We start from the raw sequence: 6001 nt of genomic DNA on the forward strand, positions 1-6001 counted from the left end.
GATATTTTACTACCTTTAACAGCAGCTTTTTCCTGCTTTATGAACAAAGGGCTCTACATTTTAATTTTGCACTGAGCCCTACACATCATGTAGCCTGTCCTGCTCTTGAGTCCTACAAAAGAGGCAAACTCAGTTGCAAACACAGGTCGTACCTGATGATAGGCAACCTGTCATTAACTTACTTGGAGGACAGGTGTGTGGGGGGCACAGCTTCCTGGCAGGTGTTGGAGCTCAGATGTGCCACTACTGCCACCTTGTGTTCAATTCCATGAACTACACACAGCTCTAGGAGGAGACTTCCGGGCCGGGGCCAAGGCAGCTGCTTCTAGAAAGAAGCGCTAAGGCCACCACACTCCAGGGCCAAGCTGGTACAGCAATAGGATTACTTTTCAGCTGGTGGTGTTTAATGAAGGCAGACTATCCATACACACTATTTCAGAGCCACGGCTGAAAATGCTTGTGTGTGTGTCTATGCCTTTCTCTCTCCCTCCAACACGTTCTTTTTCTCCTCTCCCACCTTCCTCCTCTTTGTTTTTCCTCTTGGCTGTCCCCACACACAGACCACCACAAGCCCAAGAAGTCTGGTTCTTTTAAGTCAAACCATATCCAGCTTTCCACGTGGGGGAGGCCTGGCCCTGGAGGTCCCTCCGGGAGAACGTCGTGGATGGGAAACACTGCAGGGGTGAAGCAGGGAGGGTATTCAGGTCCTAGGAAGTTGCTGAGTCAGCCTGGGCCAGACAAGGTCTCTAGGGACAGGCATAGACAGGCATATCACCAAGTCAATATTCTTACTCTGTGACTCGAAGGGCTGCAGCCAAGTTAACCCTGTTATTTACCATTTACAAAACAATAAAAAGGAATAATTAAATAATCCTCCCCCAAAACAAAGAGGCAAAGGACATGATCAGTCCTGTATTAGGTATAGACTAGACACCAAAGGAACAACTTATTTGATGGTAGACACAGAGGAGCCAGAGACATGAAACCCAAAGGGAGAGTGAATGACTAGTACTAAATAGGAAGGCAGCAAGCATCCCTGGATTCTTCATTTCTTCCTGCTTTGTCCAGGGTTCTGACTGTGCCTCTCCCCAAGGGTTAGCATAGGCTATTGACTGGGGCCAGGTCGTGACCTTTTCCTTCATGCCCTCTGAGAAACACATTTTTCAAATATTTTAGGTGAAATAACAGAGACATAAAAAGACAAGAACAGGTTAATTTTTTTTTTTCTTGGCTGCACCGGGTCTTAGTTGCTGCATGCGGGATCTTCGTTGCTGCGTGCGAGATCTTCGTTGTGGCATGCAGCATCTTTAGTTGTGCCATGCAGGCTCTTAGTTGTGGCATGTGAGATCTAGTTCCCTGACCAGGAATTGAACCTGGGCCCCCTGCATCAGGAGCACAGAGTCTTAAAACTGGACCACCAGGGAAATTCCAGTTAATATTTTTAAATCAACTTCAACATTTTTATGAGTCTAAAAGTAAAATCTATACATGATAAGGAAATTGAAAAAACTTTTAAAACATAAATATCTCCAGTAATCTGGTCACTCAACCTATTACTCTTAGTACCTGAGTGTATTTCCTTCTTCATCTTTTTTCTATCTATCTGTCTATCTAACCTATAAATATACCTGTATCTTTAAATATATATATTTAAAATTTTGGAACCCATCAGATTTTTTTTTTTTTTTTTTTTTTTTTTTTTGCGGTACGCGGGCCTCTCACTGCCGTGGCCCCTCCCATTGCGGAGCACAGGCTCCGGACGCGCAGGCTCAGCGGCTATGGCTCACGGGCCCAGCCGCTCCGCGGCATGTGGGATCCTCCCAGACCGGGGCACGAACCCGTGTCCCCTGCATCGGCAGGCGGACTCTCAACCACTGCGCCACCAGGGAAGCCCCCCATCAGATTTTTTAAACTAGAATTATAACATGTTATTTCTTTTTTTTTTTTTTTTTTTTTTTTTTTTTTTTTTTGCTGTACGCGGGCCTCTCACTGCTGTGGCCTCTCCCGTTGCGGAGGACAGGCTCCGGACACACAGGCTCCGCGGCCATGGCTCGCGGGCCCAGCCGCTCCGCGGCATGTGGGATCTTCCGGGATCGGGGCACGAACCCGTGTCCCCTGCATCGGCAGGCGGACTCTCAATCACTGCGCCACCAGGGAAGCCCAACATGTTATTTCTTAATTCATTTAACTCTCCCCCTACTGTTAGACTTTTAAGTTATTTATTTGCTCTTATTATAAATAATCCCAGGGTATGTGTCCTTGTATATAAATTTTAGAGTTTCCCAGTATTTCCTTGGTATAGATTCCTAAAAGTGCCATAACTAGGTCAATAGATAAAAACTTTGAAAAGAACCTTGCCAAATTGCTTTGTAGACAAGTTATACCAATTTATTTTTCTACCACTAGATGAAATCTCCCATTTCCCTATACCCATAACAACACCAAAATTTTTTTTTAACCTTTGTTAATTTGCTAGATTAAATTGTCATTGTTTTAATTTGCATTCTCTTGGAAACTAATGAGGTTGGATACTTGTAATGTTATTAGACATTCTGAGATTTGTCTACTGGGATTTAAGTTTTAAAATATGTTCACCTAATAAGAACCTGCTATATATAGAAAAATAAAATAAAATAAAATTCAAAAAAAATTAAAAAATAAATTAAATTAAATTAAATTTGTTCACCTATCTTTTCTTCTTTTTCAAGGCATTGTTAGCATTTAATTCTTTAACTTATCTAAAATTTATTTTGATAAATGGTAAGAGGTAAAGATATAATTAAAAAAGTTTTTCCCAGTTCTTTAACCAAGTGTTCCAGTACCACTTGTTCAGTGATTTTATGCTTCCTTTAAGATATAACAAATTTTAAGTTTCTTTCTGACCTAACTAATCTAGTCCATATACCTGTCTGTTGATTTTGGCATCAGTATCACACTAGTTCAATCACAATGGCTTTATAATATATGGCATTTTATAATCTGGTAGAGCAAGACCATTCATTATTTTTCCTCTTTGAAAATTTCATAGCTTTCTACCTCTTTCCCATCCCACTTAATCTTTTATATACATTTTAGTAGTATTTTAAGAAAATTTGCATTGAGGGTTTTTATTGAAATGGCATGAAACCTATACTTTAGCCAACTGATATGTTTTATAAGTAAGGATCCCATGACAGCAGTCAGGCCTTTGTCCTGGAGCTGTTGTTTCTCCAGAGGACAGTGTTGAGCAGGGATTAAGGTTGTAGGTCTTGCTCTGGGACTAGTTCTGTGAGCTTGGCAAGTCATCTAACCTCTCTGTGCCTCAATTTCATCATCTATACAATGGTTCCTCTTATTTTATTATACCGAGAATCAATATGGTAACTAGAACAGTCTCTCACAATCAAATCTCAAAATGTTTAACAATTAACTTTTAATCTGTCTACCCGAAAAATAACGTTTAAGCCTCCAAGGGAAGGACTATCTGAAAAACCAAAGGCAACATAACTGGCATTGCTGAATATCTCCACCTACATCTAAATAATGCCCAACTGCATCAGAAGGGCAGGGATTTCTTTCTGTCCCTGTGCCTCACGCACATACACCATGGTACATGACAGGCATTTAATACATGTTTCTTGAATGAATAAATGAATGAATGCTGATGTTTCTCCTGATCTTAGAATTCCAGGACAATAAGGCCAACAGCTTTCCCAACTTTCTGTCAAATGGCCAGGGAGAATCATAGACTTTTTTGGGAGAACACAAGGTAAAGTGATTCTCCTTTAGGCTTTCCCAGGCTTCCCCACACACTAATGGAGGAGGGTGCACTGGGGGAAAACTCTTAGGCTGTTTTACAAAACCAACACAATGAATTAAAGAAGATCCTGGAGTCTTCTCTTACTATCTCAGAGCTTCCCATCTTACCAGCCATTAAATTGCTTTAATCTCTTCTAAAGAAAAACAGCCTAATAACATACTAATACTGTTTAAGATATTTGTACATACATATTCATAGTAGCATTATTCACAATAGCCAAAAGGTAGAGGGAAAACAAGTGTCTATCGACAGATGAATAAAGAAACAAAATGTTGTACATCCACACAATGGAGTATTATTCAGTCATAAAAAGTAAGGATGTATTGAACATGCTACAACAAGGATGAACCTTGAAGACGTTATGTTAAGTGAAAGAAGTCAGACACAAAAGAACAAGTGTATGATTCCACTTATATAAGGCATATAGAGAGTAGTCAAATTCATAGAGACAGAAAGCAGAATGGTGGTTGCCTGGGGCTGGGATGCAGGTGGAAGGGGAACTTACTGATTAATGGGTACAGAGTTTCAGTTGGGAAGATAAAGATGTTCTGGAGATTGATGGTGGTGATGGTTGTACAACAGCATGAATGTACTTAATGCCACTGAACTGTACACTTAAAAATGGTTAAGATGGTAAATTTTATATAATGTATATTTTACCACAATTTTTTTTAAGTTACAATGCTGTTTAAAGATGCTTTCAGAACTAGATTTACAGAAAGAAAACAAAAGGTTGCTGTGTATAAAGCTGACTCACCTACTTTGTGAGCTAATTGTGTTACCGAGTCTAAGCTCATACTGCCCACCACACGACAGGCCAATAAATCAAGAGACAAGTTGTTGGGACAAGGAATAGTGACTTTATTCAGAAAGCTGGCAGAGACAATAGTGGACTAGTGTCCCGAAGAACCACTTTCCCAGAGTTAGAATTCAGGCTTCTTTTATACTAAAAGGGGAGGGGGTAAAGTCTTGGTTCTGGCCAGACTCTGGAGGGGATGAGTTAATTTCTTCCTTCCTGCAGCCATTCACAGGTGGGCCTGGTCAGGATGTTTCCCATGAGCTAAATAAAGGTATTTTAGCTTAATGCTCATTATCTAGAAGGCAGGGTTCCCAGAAATGCACCATTACATATAATTTAAACTTATAGGTAACATCCCTTTAGTGATTAACTTGTAATAGAATACAACTGCAGAAGATAACCCTCAACTGTGCAGAGGTATTACATGGGCTAGAATTAGGACTAGATGCCTGCCTGACACTGGTTCAGGAATTTTCTGATTCTACCATGACAGGGGCTTATGCTGTCCTTTCCTGCCAGCTGGCCTCAATCAGTCCCTCCCCAATTCATTACACATGTTCCAATAAACTTGAATCTCTCTCTAAAGAAAGAAGTCTGCACTCAGCTTCCCTTCCCAGAAGACTCCTGTCCAATAATGTAGACGCAAATAGCACACAGGGGCATCTCCTCACTTCATCAATCAGCACATCTAAAATACAGGTCTTTGCCAAGCTAATATATACTCCTTGATACTCTTCTACCAGGATGGTAGGTGGGTGGTACTTGCCTTACATCCACACAAAGTAAAGGGGTCCCACAAAGGGTTCATTCCAGACCAAGGACATTTGCTATGAAGATGAACTGAAAGTACCCTGTACTACAGACTGAAAACAGCAATTTTTAAATGGCAATGCTCCCCGCCCCGCCCCCGAAAAAAACCCCAAAATATTTTAAGTGCTTTTCACCTAAAGCTCCAATACACAATATACATTTTTTTAAATATATATATTTTAAACCCTAGACATATAAATGGGAAGTATAGCATTGCCATTCTCATCATGATCACTATGACCTTTATAGCAGAGAGAAGGAGAGATTTGCAAAATCCACAGGAAGGAGGAGCTGTCCATACTGGTAGGTTTCTGGCAAGTAGCATCCTAAACTAATGGAGGATACAGGAGAAGTAGGTTGAGCGAGAATTTGGGGAAAGAGAAATTGGTAACAATGAACTGGTAGGTAAGGGAGGGTGGAAAAAGAGTTGGGTGGGGACAAAGGTAATTTAAGAGGGTGTGTAGGGCCTCCCTGGTGGCGCAGTGGTTGAGAGTCCGCCTGCCGATGCAGGGGATACGGGTTCGTGCCCCGGTCTGGGAGGATCCCATATGCCGCGGAGCGGCTGGGCCCGTGAGCCATGGCCGCTGGGCCTG

The sequence above is a fragment of the Mesoplodon mirus genome (assembly GCF_964341445.2).
Source record: "Mesoplodon mirus genome assembly, chromosome: 3".
NCBI classification, from domain to species: domain Eukaryota; kingdom Metazoa; phylum Chordata; class Mammalia; order Artiodactyla; family Ziphiidae; genus Mesoplodon; species Mesoplodon mirus.